The sequence below is a fragment of the Thermobia domestica genome, chromosome 17 (genome assembly GCF_964235325.1).
Source record: "Thermobia domestica chromosome 17, izTheDome1.hap1.1, whole genome shotgun sequence".
NCBI classification, from domain to species: Eukaryota; Metazoa; Arthropoda; class Insecta; order Zygentoma; family Lepismatidae; genus Thermobia; species Thermobia domestica.
Window position 1 is genome coordinate 29,294,009 of NC_137470.1, and position 14,520 is coordinate 29,308,528.

General features: G+C 34.8%; 1 protein-coding gene across 6 annotated transcripts in view; it reads right to left on the reverse strand.

The window, feature by feature from the left end:
• Positions 1-14,520, reverse strand: part of LOC145674584 (myb/SANT-like DNA-binding domain-containing protein 3) — a 342,109-nt gene that overhangs the window by 122,043 nt on the left and 205,546 nt on the right. For all 6 annotated transcript variants that reach the window (XM_081744778.1, XM_081744777.1, XM_081744780.1 and 3 more), the window contains one exon: positions 7,048-7,129. The gene's annotated coding sequence lies outside the window, so the exon portion shown is untranslated. The remainder of the gene's footprint in view (positions 1-7,047; positions 7,130-14,520) is intronic.

Here is a 14,520-nt window from a genome sequence, read left to right on the forward strand (position 1 = left end):
AATTGATCAAAACCACGAGGAACAGAACAACAGGGGGTTTTCGACACACGATTAGGATAGGTGCAGGATCGACGAGAGAAGTGGATCCCACCGTTGGAGGACCACCGACTCCACAAGTCAAAGAGTACCATTCTGTTGGTTTATCACCGCAGACTCATTAAGCTTTAGCAGACTAGTGGAATGAAAATGTAGAAGAATATAATCCTGAAATGCATTATTGTGGAGACGCATCACGGAGAGAGTTCGACGCTCCTAGCAGTCCAGCAGGATTGAATTCCAGTTGTTGGCTGTTACCAGAACATCCAGGCTCTTCCCGGGGAAAACCATTCATCGTTCCAGATGACTAGGACGACGCCAGCTTCATTGGATTTGTCAGGCTAATGCTCATCCTTTATCTTTTCATCACAACCTTTCTCTTTCTCTCACCCTTTTCCCCAACTAGTCATTTTCTAAATTAGAAACATTTGAATTTTATTTAAATTCAACCACAATTTTACAGTTAAGTACCGTGTTGTGCATCAGTTCCATCCCCATTTGGTTGCATTTATTTATTTCGTATTCTGAGCTATAACTGATGACATAGCACCGGCACATGGATGGAGATGCTGTGAGGCTTACGCCTTTGTTACGATCCTAAAATTTCGATAAATTAAGATTCTAAATATTCGGTAGATGCTTTAAGATCCCAAATTTTGAATAATTTGTACTGTGTAATTTATACCTTGTTGAGAGAAATTAAGTTAATTTTATCCCACCCGCCCACCCTCGCTACGTTTATTCATTTGCTCTGTTAGAGTAATTTTTATTTTTATTGTTTCTTAGTTGAATGATTAAGTGGGTGAGAAGAGAAAATTTTGCCAAGTCACTATATTTTGTTTTTCTTTGTGTTAGTATAAGGAACGAGGCTTTGCTCTGCTATTTGTTCCTAGTCTCCATGTATTCTCTGGTATGGTAAAATAAGGGGTGGAAAAAGTACCTAGTCTTATGTATTATCTGCTATGTTGAAATAGGGGTGGAAAAAGCGATCATAAAAGGGAACGAGTCCACCCCTTAAAATGTACTCATAAAAGATTATCTGCTCTACTATGTGTTCGTAGTCTCCATGTATTCTCTGATATGGTAAAATAAGGGGTGGAAAAAGTAATCATAAAAGGGAACGAGTACACCCATTAAAATATACTCATAAAAGATTATTTGCTGTACTATGTGTTCGTAGTCTCTGCTATGGTCAAATGTTCAAATAGAGGGGTTGACTGCTATGTTTAATTAGGGGTGGAAAAAGTTGTCATCAAAGAGAATGAATACACCTCCTAAAATGATTATCTGTGCTACTGCAATGCCCACAGGTTGTAACGAGTACACTCCTGCTATGTTACGTAGTCTTATGTTATGCTAAAATAAGGGGTGGAAAAAGGGAACGAGTCCACCCCCTCATAAAAGAGAACGAGTACAAGTAGGGGTGGGAAAATAGGCCAACTGCTATGGTAAAATGTTCAAATAGGGGTTGAAAAAGTGATCAAAAAAAAGAACGAATCTTATGTATTCTATGCTCTGCTATGGTAATATAAGGGGTGAAAAAGTACCTAGTCGTATGTATTATCTGCTATGTTCAAATAGGGGTGGAAAAAGTGATCATAAAAGGGAACGAGTCCAGCCCTTAAAATGTACTCATAAAAGATTATCTGCTCTACTATGTGTTCGTAGTCTCTGTTCAAATAGTGGTGGAAAAAGTGATCATAAAAGGGAACAAGTACACCCCTAAAATGGAGGTCGTAAAAGGAACGAGTACACCCCCTAAAAGTGATCATAAAAGGGAACAAGTGCACCCCTAAAATGGAGGTCGTAAAAGGAACGAGTACACCCCCTAAAAGTGCTCATAAAAAGGAACAAATATACCCCTAAAATGGAGGTCGTAAAAGACCGTGGGTGGACGGTTCAAGGTGCTCGATTTCCCAGGTGCTCCTGAGTTGTTCTAGTATGTTTAAAATCGATCCATTTTCTAGTACTCAAACAAATCATTACAAGACAGGAATTTTAATTCCTAGGACAGTTTTATTTCCCAAACAACACTTTGTACAATGTCTTCAATCCTTTTGTGTCTCCAATTTCGTTAGCGAAAAATGAGGTTTTAGGTTATGCCAAAGATTTAGCATATTTTAGTGAATTTCAATGTTTCAATGTACAGTCAGAGGATATAGATTCAGAGCAGTTGTTGAAAGATCAAAAATTGTTTGTAGTACAAAGCTAGATGTTGGTACAGAGGTTAATCCTGAGATTAGAGAACAATTGATTGATTTATGTTATAGGTATGCCAACGTGTTTGCTTGGTCAGAGGATTCTACAGGCAGAATTAAGAATGATGAGCATGTAATAGAGTTAAAAACACAGGTTCCTTTCCGTAGAAGACAGTATCCCATTCCTGCGGCCCTTAGACCACAAATTAGAGAACAAATCAACCTTCTTTTAGTCCAAGAAATGATTGAATATAGTGAAAGCCCATATAACTCGCCCGTGCTGTTTGTAAAGAAGAAAAATGGAGATTTACGTCTATGATTGGATTCACTTCTTCCTAACTCTCTTGCAGTGTTACAATCTGTTCCTTTACCACCAATGCACGACATTTTATCTACTATAGGAGGAAGATTGTACTATTGTTCGTTAGATATCAAGAACGCATTTCATTGTGTTCCTTTGGCAGAACAATCTAGACCTTATACAGCTTTTAATTTGCCTCAAATTGGGTCATTTCGTTATCGTTCAACTCCCCAAGGTTTCTTAAATTCTCCAGCAATATTTAGTAGAATTATGTCCATATGTTTAGCGAACGTTTATCCTGAACATGTGTCGTGTTATATGGATGATGTCCTAATTTCAAAAATTCTCAGGAGCAGATGATTGAAATTTTAGAAAAAGTGTTTCAAAGATTACGTAATGTAGGTCTAAAGCTTTCTGTTGAGAAACGTGTTTATCCACGATAAAGTAATAGCGTTAGGACATGAATTATTCAGGTTTGGTAACAAAATTTCGGATAAGACCATTAATTCAATTAAAAGATTTCAGACACCAACATCAACTAAAAAATTAAAATCATTTTTGGGACTTACGAATTTCGTTTGAAAATTCGTTAAGGACTGTGCAGAAATCGTGGACACTCTTGAAAAACTGACGACAAAAATTTGAAATTTCATTGGACAGACGAACAGCAGAGAAGGTTTGATAGACGAAAATCAGAATTAATGAAGTCACCCATATTCAAGCCGTACGATCCGAAGAAACCTCTAGCTTTGTACACAGATGTTTCCCGAAAATCTGTGAGCGGAATTTTGATGCAATGCGATGAAGATAAGAAGTGGTATCCAATAGCCTACTACAGCAGGAATTTACGAGACAGTGAGAAGAATTTGGACAGTTATTCTTTTGAGTTACTCGCAGTGCTAAGTGCATTCAAAGCGCTTAGAGTACTTTTAATTGGTCGAAAGTTCAAGTTGCTTTGTGACAATAGGTCAATTACCTACTTGAAAAATACTCCTAACCTACCATCGAAAGTAGCGAGATGGCAATTTCAGCTAGCGGAATATCACTCTAATCATGTTCAGTCTTCATGTTAAGTCTTCAGACAATGTGGCAAATGTACTCTCCAGGGAAACAAATAATCAACCAAAAAACGAGGACATTCATGTTGAAAACCTGAATACATTAATTTCATTCAAGGAGGACGTTGATGTCGTCGAACTTAAGACGGAGGACTCTCTCTTCGGTCCAATCATCCGAATTTTGGAAGGAGAAGAACCGAAGGACACAAAGACGGAAAGACAATCGTACTACTTTGAGATTAAGCATGGACGCATTTTTCGTAAACAAAAACATCCTTGTGGAACTAATTATTTCTTATTTATTCCTTCTTCTTTGAGAGACTATGTTTTTGACTGTGTCCATTCTTCTAATCTAGGAAGGGGACATCTAAGTTTTTCAAAAACGTATTTAGCCGCAGTTAAGAAAGTTTACATGCTAGCCTTACAGCAGTACATACAGAAACGTTGTCAGCAGTGTATATCTTGTCAGGTGAGCAAACGAAGATCTGGTCGAACACCTCTACATCCACAAACTTATCCAGCATACTCTGCTATGAGTGCGATAGTGATTAACGAGTGTGGTCCTTTTCCCTTATCGGCTACACACAGACATAAATACATTCTAACAATGGTGGATGCTTGTACAAGATATTTGGTGACAAAAAGACTTCCTGACATTTCGGCAGAAACGATAACTAATGCCATTTATGAGAAAATAATACTCAAGTTTTGAATTAATCAATTCATTTATTTAGGTCGATTAATATCTCACAAATCGAAGATCATGGAAGAAATGGCAGGACGATTCAACATCAAGTTGAAATTTGCGAATACAGCCAGTAGCTATACCATTGGGTTATCTGAGAAATTTAATGACAAAATACCAACATGCCTTCGGCATTTTGTAAACAAGAAATCAAATGACTGGGACACGGCTTTGGCATATATAACATTTTGTATTAATACTCACAAACATGGAGGTACCCGTTTTCCGCCTATTTATCTTCTTTTTGGATTTGAAGCGAGAACGATGTTGGATGCGATGTTAGATTTTTCCATGCAAGTTCGTGGAGAACGAAGTCCGAATCTAGAATGTACAGGATGCGAGGGAGATTGCAGCTAAAAATCTTTCCAAGAGATTTGAGTCGCAGAAGCAATATTTTCAGAGAAAGTACTCCAATTAAAAATTTCATTTAGGAGAGAAGGTCTTAATCCATGACATTAACTCGCAGAAAGGAGTTTCAGCTTGGTTTGGAAACAAATTTAGAATGCAAGGGACAATTGTTGAAAAATTGAATGAGAATTCGTATCGAATTCGCTATCAAAATTCGAAAAATGAAGAAGTCGATGATTCATTTGACATTAGAAGACTACGTCCATTTTACAAAGATTCCAATTGCCAAGTAGGAACGTTAGTGTAAAAAAAGAAAAGAAAATGAAAAGTTTATGAAATATAACATTAATTAGTATAGGCATTATCTAGTGGTGGACTATCTTATTATTTTGCCTTTTGACATGCTTCAGCGAATTCTGGACGCTGAACCTCAACCAAGTCCAAACAATCGACGGAAGTTGACATAGAAATATGCTAATATTTTCTAAATTTCAATATCAAAACGTAATTTAATAATCCTCAATTGTGTCGTTTTCTATTCTATCCTTTTGGGTTAGATTAGGAATTATGGATTTTCCTTCCACATTTAGAGAAACGAATCAACATTAGAAAAAAAACGATCTTGTAAAGTAAACATTAGATTAGAAAACATCCTATAAATAAATTTTAAATCTGAGATTTCATTTTCAACAAGGCGCTTAGTGGAAATTTTTATTCATTTCAGATGAATTGGATTTCCATTACTCTGAGTCTTATATGGTCCACGAGTACCTCCTGTGAGCTAAACTTTGACCCTCAGCAACAAATTAGTTTAGCAGAACTAGGGACTGCTATTTCGCAAGCAGGCCTTGCAGTTCATGATGCAGAGAACATGTATACCACACTTCGGATTCATTTGGATATTAATTTTACGTTACCACACAATGATAGTTGTGCAGATTGGTCTCAATTCAGGCAAGAATTGTTGCAACACGAAAAAGACGTCATAGATCCGAGACGATTAGAGACCATGTGCTTTCCAATTTCCGAACAATTCAGTTCATTGTGTACCTTAACAACGTAATCATAGGTCAATTGTATCTTGGATACTTGGTCTTACATCTTTAGGTCTTTCAGGTTATAATTTTTATCAAATCAGTCAATTAAAGGCATCTGTAAAAGCGTTACAGAAACATGATCATTTGTTAACAACAGAGGTTCAAAATCTTAAGAAAGCTTTTAATCATGAAGTTAAAATTATACAGAATGTAGCCTTAACAGTCAAACACACTATGCTGAAAATGAAATCACAGATAGAAGAAGGATTTTGTAAAGTAGTTAGCGTAGAAACCTATTTGCTTGTAATGTTGACGTACTATCAATCACAGCAAAGGATTATGAAAATGATATATGATATTCTTCAAAATAGAGTGACTCAGGAAATATTAAGTTCAAAGCAAGTTTTAAGTTTAGTTTAAAACCACGCAATTTTAAAAGATACTTTGTATGCCAATGATACAGGTTTATTTTATTCAATTTCATCTGTATTTTTGGTTAACTTTATTTTTGAGACAGGGAATGTTGATTTAGTTTTGAGAACACCAGTAGTAACACCAAACAAAATTTCAAAACTGTTTCAAGTTTTCAATTTAGGAATGTTACATTCTGATAAGTTTTGAAGTATAATATTAAAGAACAGGTATATGAAAGCGACAACAAATTCATGGAAATCAAGAAGTTATGTAAATGGCATTCATTTTTATTTTTATGCGTGACGTCTAGTTTACGAGTCACTTCTTCATCGACATGTTTAACGTACGTGATTTTTAATAAATCATTTATTGATTGTGAAGTTCAAATTATCCCACAAAAGCTTGAGTATAGTCATCTTTATACTCCTGCAGGATTATTAGTTAATTCCTTAATACCAGGACACATTACAAAAAGAACATCTCATAACGTTCTTCATACTGAACCGTTAGTCTATGGTAACAACAAAACACAATTCATTTTGTATGAAAACTTTGAAAACATCTTTGTAAAACATACTGTATTGCCCTTAAGACAAACTATTAATGTGGTCAACACGAACGTTGTTTTGACAATAAATATCTCAGCTCCACACTTAAACGTAACGTATGGAATTAAATCTTTAGATCAAATCAGTGCCGAATTTGAATCACTCAAACTTAATGAAAATAGTTTGCATATGCTACATTTTGACAACTTGCATAGCATGTTTAAAATTGTAATCCCGATTATGTTAGTCTTGTTTCTTGCTCTATTGTTGTATTTATTTTTTTTAAATTGCGAAAACTAGAGAAAAATTATGTTAATTAACATGCACACAATATTGAAGGTAGTAATCGTTGAGCTACTTACCGAACTATGTATATTTATTTTATCCTTATCAATATATTTATGTATTTAAGCATATTATATATATCATTAACAGCATACATATCTGGAAAATATATTAAAAAGAAAAGAGAAACAAAATATTAGTTTTCTTTTTACTTAAATACTTCCCAATATTAGTAGAAGAAAGTTAGTGTTGTTGGTAAATAGAGATAGTTCATAGGAATGTGGGCACTGTACTTTGCATGAGGCGCAAGTACACTTCCCCACCTCATTCCAAAGTCAAGTGTTGATTTTGGGAACTTCTAAAGTTTCTTCTAAATAATTTAAGATAGAATGACTATGGCAATAATTTGTAAATGTATTTAGTTTTTATTTGAATTAACTCAATTCATGATCTCAGGCTACAAAGGGGTGAGACGTCATGCTAAATTTGTAAGTCGTATTTTCATGCAATCATGTTAACAGTATGTTATTTTTGGTCTGCGTACTAAAGCGCAAAGAACATTTAGTTTTTATTGGAATATTTTATTAAGGATATAAAATATTAATCGTAATACCAGTATATTTAGGCACGAGACTCAACCTGTCTCCCTATTTTACAGGCTTGAGACTGTTCAGAATATAGAGTATCCTGAGCTAGGTTAAGATTGAATAACGTACTTTTTGTTTATGATGATTATAGAAACTTATAGTTGATCTCTAAGGTTCAGTCAGATTAAGAGAACGCACAAGAAAGTAGTTAAGAAATAGAAAATAAGTTTTATTATTGCTTGTAGTTGTAGATATTATGTTATTTCATTTCTTTATGTTCAAAAATATTTAGTAGTCCCATCACTCTCTTTCTTTTACAGAGAATGGACGGACAAATTATTTTTATCATCGAACCTACGACACGAGTTTGTATAATTATTGCAGTTATATTATTTATAAGGCTGTTGTTCAAATATGATTGCACCTTCTCAAAATGCTGTATGCAAAACTTGGCAACAGCGCAATCCACTGGCACTCACGTATCTCATTATGTTTCTAATATGTCATTCGAGTCACGTGACAACCAATTTATAATTGCATCTACGTCAAATTGATTACATTTATATGACGATATCAATATTTCTATTATTAGTAATTATGTTTCTAATATTCCTCTATCCATTGATAACTTTACCTCAATTTCTTTGAATAAAACTCGTTCAGCCGTTTGCGATATGCAAATGACCATTTTCTAAAACAAATCATTCCTTTAACCTATATACCCTTCCTAGGCAATGCAGGTTACCAATTTTTAGAACAACTAAAAGCAACATGACTGATTGATTGAGGATAATTTCTACAAATAATTAAAGCAGGACTAGTTATGAAAAGAAGTGAGGATGGATAAAGAAAAGGCAAAAAGTGGTTTCACTTCTGATGCATAACACTTCTGAACTGTAATTGAATTCACGACATTTTTTCACTTTTTTTTTCAAAATCCACTACAACTCTAAAAAAACAAAGGACTATCACTATATTGTGTTGGAAGCACCATGAATCACAATAAAATAAAAAACAGCGAAAACAGCAACTATTATTTTTCAATAAACCTTTTGTGACATTAAGTAACTTCATACACAGACAAATACAGACAGAACGCATTCGGCAGTAGTACCAAAATTATCTTACGAGGAGATTCATCCAATCAGCGCCATCGTACGCATCTCCAGTATTTTCTCCCCGGCTTCTGCTGTTCATGAACACTGCTCCGCTGCAATTCAGCTATCAACTGTGAATATTCAAGAGTGTTGCTAACTAAATATTCAAGAGTTACTGATATATAATGAAGTGATTTAATTTGCCTTTTTTTCGTATTATTTGCACATATTAAGTGATGAAATAAGTGAGTGAGTATATGTTCCTAAACAATATATCTTTAGTGTTGTGTGCAAGCGTTTATTCTAGTGATTATATACTTGTTATATTTTGTACTTCAACATACCTTGTGTGAATAAATTTGGTGAATTTGAATTTAAATACAGTTGGCAACGAGATGTGAACATTCATAGGAACTTTTTCTCTGAGCCAACAACAGAGAATGGTTTTTTACTTCCCACAGACATAAGGTGATAATTAGACAGAAACAATATCTGTTATCTAACAGGACTTCATACTATCTTTGCTTATTGTACGTTCTGGAGCTGTTACGTGTCTGCTTTTTACAGACTTTAAGGAACAATATTGCTGAGACTTATTTACCATTGCAATAAAATGTTCTTTTTTATATACAGAATAATCCAATGTGGACAATATTTCAGAACATTTTTATTATTCTGAATCAAGCATTATTTTTATTTTATTCATTCTGATATTCATTTTATACATCATGTATTACGTATAGGACACTTCATATATCACATATAAGGTGTTTCATATTTTATGGGTCAATATTTTAAGAAGAATTGATCGATTATCATTTTATGTATTTTTTTTTCGTTTAACTTTTCATTATTTTTTCACGCTTTTGTTTCAACCACCAAAGAAATAAAATATTTAATTAAAGCACAGTGAATGTTGCTTACCACAATGTGTAATCAAACAAAATATTTAATAGAATTTTAAAATGTGTATAAAATAGGCAATGTATCAAGTGGAGGCAGTTTGAATATTCTTTAGGATTCATAGTCCAATGGAAAATTTAGAGTGCTATGACTTCTACAATGCAAATTACCGGCTATGACTTCTAGAACTAGGAAGACGGAGAAAGAATGTGTAGGAACGTTGACATGACGGAAAAATCATAAATAATACCGGGTTCTCTTCCGGGTATGGGAAGTTATATTTTGACGTCGAAACTCTGCGAGTCAGATCATTCATCATTAGTTCTGTCACTTCGTCATTTTCTCCATCAGAGGTTTTGCTCATCATCGTTACTAAGAGTAAGTGATTATGCATTGTCTTTTCTAGTCTTTAAGTCATACAAGTTCATACCATGCTCTGTGATTATTAAATTATTCAAGAACAGTTCATTAAATTCTTATTCTAAATTATTTTTGTGTTATCGAATTTTATCTTTGAACTTATACTACTATGTTTCTAATTAATTCTGAGCTACGCTATCTACGCCCCCAAGACTTGCATTAGTTTAAATTACTTCTTGGAGGAACTGGGTGCATGTTAAGGCCATTCAGTAGTTTCATGTACGAGAATTGTTTGGAGTTCGCGGCCTTTTAAATCGCAAAACCGGTCACGTTTAAGGTAGATTGCGAACCTATTTTTAAGGTTTTAGCTATATATATATATATATATATAAATATATATATATATATATATATATATATATATATATATCAAAAGAGAAACATTTTAGAATGTTTCCACTAAAATATCAAAACATATTTTAGTGCAAAAATTCTATAAATGTTTTTCTTTTGATATTATGTAAATATTTACAGTAGAAATATTCTGTAAATGTTTCATGATAGTGGTTCAGTGAACATTTGAAAAGCAATGTGTGATAAAGATTTATGTGATATTAAATTACAATGTTCTACTTAAAAACAATATTTTTGCTTTAAGAAACATTCATAAAATATTTATAGTAACATAGTTTCAATACTTAATAAATGTTCAATGTGTGGTCAAAAATGTGCCGGTTTCAATATTCAATAAATATTTGACCTCAAGAAAGAAATGGAATTTCAATATTTTATAAATATTATTTCACGATTCCTTGTTATTAGGGATGAAATAGACACACAATACCAAAGAAGTAGGGGGGCGGTGGCTCAGTGGTAGAGCGTTCACCTCTGGTGCTTGGGGTTCCGGGTTCGATCCCAGCCCCCGCCAAGTGAACTTTGTGGTGGACAAACACCGTGCTCGTGGGTTTTCTCGGGGTTCTCCCGTTTCCTCCCACTTTCTTCATTCCACCATTTCACTCATCTATCATCATCACCGTCTCCTTTAGCCTAACCGGCATAACCGTGGGACGTAAAACTCAAAGATTTCATTTCATTTTTTCATTCCCAAAGAAGTTGCTGCTTCCCTGTTATCTGTCCAAGCATATTTCCGTTAGGTAAAGCATAAATGTAAACTGGGTTCTACATCAGTTAAATGCCAACTCGGACCCTTAAAAGTACCAATAAAATTTTAAATTCTCCCTACCAGAAATTACGGCACTGTTTACAACTTTGGTTATAAGGAATCTATAAAAGGCATGCGTGATGATAACCAAATTAATATAAGATTTTATGACCGAATTGTTTGAAATAATTTAGATACGAGGGACGATCATTAAAAATTTTCCCTGTCACATTTTCAGACATCGTAGAAGCATGCAATATCGTATGTGTAGTTCTGCATATCTGTATAGATCGAGGTGCACAGTGGATGCCCCTGCCGACTATACATATTGATTATAGAGAGATCTGAACCACTTTTTTCGGTTAACTGTACCCACCCAGGAATCGAACACAGGACCATGCGCCCCGAAGGAAAGCACTCTAGTTACTAGACCAAGCAAGGGTCCTCCTATATAATTTGGAGTTGAAATTAGTCAGAAGGAAGAAAGAGGGTCGCTCGCGTCTACGATACATAGGATCACTCAATGTTTCATTTATTGCACAAAGGCCATTTTATACTATAATGCCAACGCAAAAAGTATGTAAAAAGGCAGGCAGAATAAAGATAGTTGTCTGTCGATCCAGACAGCATTGCCAAAATGTACGATAATTATTAAAACAAATTTTGTGCTCACTGATTATAAAACGTATGATGTTAGGTAGTGGAATATGCAATTTCCTCTGGTACGAGTGCGTACTTTCTTTGTGCATAAGGAAGAAGAACGCCATGTAAGTGGATTTTCTGAAAACGGAAGAGAAAATCTGACAACTCATAATTTTCAAAGAATTTTCGCTAGATTATCTTCATGTAACGTCGCGACGTATAGAAGTATATTGATATTATTATTTGTTGAAGTGGCAACTATACAGTGAATATGAATATTTATTATTATTATTATTATTATTATTATTATTATTATTATAAGCGTACGTTTGAACTTGCACGGCCAAATTATTGCATAGTGTGTTATTGTTTATGTAATTTTTCCCGGATTGTATATTATTTCGTTTATCAGTAGGCACTAATTTGTCTTCAGGTTGTCCAATAAAGGAATTTCGTCTTTCACTTTGGTGTAGATCATCTTACAGGAAGAAGCTAGGATGTTCCAAAAAGAACTGAACTTAATAATACTTGAGTTATAATTTTAGGTGGCAGGATTCTGTAGGCGTAACGTCTTGGACTTAAGAGTAGCATAGGTTCAAAGCATATGTTCAGATCCTGTTCAAGCCAAAGGTTATTCTTTTCACAAAGTGATCGTGAAGAATCGAAGAGTGACTTCTCATACTAAACCAGTAATCCGTAAGAATGAGGAAGCAAACACCTTTATCATGAGAGAGACGATTTACAGATTCTGGTTGGGAAAGGACAAATTATGGCAAAAAGGGCAAACTTTGGAGGCTACTGAGACAATTCAAAACATTTAATTAATCTGTAGTATCCACTTTCCATGCTATTTTTCTTAGAAAGAAACACTATACCATTTGTTTCAGGTAGAGTAATTGGTTGACTACTGGTATCGCACAAGACTTCCAAACGGAAAATCTCGGTTCGAATGTCCATCAGACATTAAGTTTTTATCAATACATTCGCTAACAACACAGATTCATCTGCGGTTCGAGAGGTTACAAACCATCACTGGGGCGAGAATCCGAGTAAACATTGTGTGCGTTTTTCATCATACAGAGTACTGACAAGTAGTTTTCATAATTATATTCGTCTCTCTCTCTCTATCCATCCCTCTTGATGTTTCGTAATCATGTCTTGCATCTTTCTCTTCTCTCTCTCTCACTTACTTTTACACATACACACACGGTATGCCAAGGAATTAGTGAAAATATTTTTTCTTCCTATGGGTTATCGAGTCTCAATCGACTCAGTGGGCACTAATGCCACCACGGGTCTGTATGCTCGACCCAGTGGTGGACCATAAGCCAACCCACATCACCTGACTGATGCGATGACGCGTTTCAGCTCTAGCGTGTTCATTCTATCATTGCGAACTACAACGTTATATCCGCAATAGATGAAATTGAGAGTGGATGTTCACAACAGACAAATGTTCAGGAACCACTAGGAGTGGTTTCCATTTTGGTTATTTCAAGAGATTTTATTTATATAAATTTGACGCAAAATTCGTTTCCATCCTATAATTCAATTTGTTTTATCCATGCATGAATTGCGAAATATGCAAGATTTGCTACGTATATAAGGAACGTGCAATTTTCCTTTTAAATATTTGTAACATTTTCTTACGATACAATTTGGACTTTTAATATACGCTCTTTCTGATAGAAATTTAGCAGTTAAATAGCACTCATTCATTCTTTTCTAGGGGCGCGGTGTCTTAGTGGTAGAGCGTTCACCTCCGGTGCTTGGGGACCCTGATTCGATCCCATCTCGCGCCTTGTGGATTTTCCGGTTGACAAACACTGCTCGTAAGTTTTCTCGGAGTTCTCCCGTTTTCTCTCACTTTCTTCATTCCACCATTTCACTCATCTCTCATCACCACCGTCTTCTTTAGCCTAACTGGCATAACCATGGGACGTTAAACTTAAAGATTACATTTCATTTAATTTTTCATTTTTCTTTCTTTCCTTTTTTGTTCAGTTTGCATTAGTACTCAGGAATTTCATGTATGACCTACATTACCTACTAGGGTTATTATAATGCATTTGGGATCAGTACGCTTAACGATTGCCAGACCGAAATTGCGTAAAGTGTACCGTGGAACCAGTTTTATTGGAGGAAAAATGTATCATAATTATCAATTAATTTCTTTCAAAAAATCATCAAAAGAAGGAAACCAAGAATACTAAATGTCTTTCTGATGTTTATGTGTTTTTTCATGACTGGTGATTCACACGCTTTCAAAAACAAGGACACAAAGGTCGTGAACCACATATAATGTACTTGGCTACGCGAAGTACACCCACTGTGAATGATCGGTGATCCATATGGTGGACAACACGTTAATGAACACTACCGAATTTGCAACCGTACGACGCGGAAAGAAAGGGCGTGTGTTGAACGTTTGGTGTGATCCTAGATGTGTGTCGTATCTCTACAGTTTCACTGCAAATTGAGTATTCAATTTGATCGCCAAATGAGTAGTTTGAAAGTGACTTAATGAAGTTTTGAAGGATCCTCTATATATTCCAATAGTTTTGATAAATATAAAAAAACAAACGTTATTCCTATATGACTGTTGGGCTTCTGGAAACGGGAACTTTACAATGTTAGGTTCTTTTCTAGCTACGTTTAAATCCAATATTTTTTCTGTGCTCCCCTTTCCTTTTCTTCTATCTACTTTTCTCTCTCTGTCTCACTTTTGTACCTCTAACAGATAACTATCGGTTTCCATTTTTCATTGAGATGTGTTTAAGTTTCTCCCTAGATCAACTT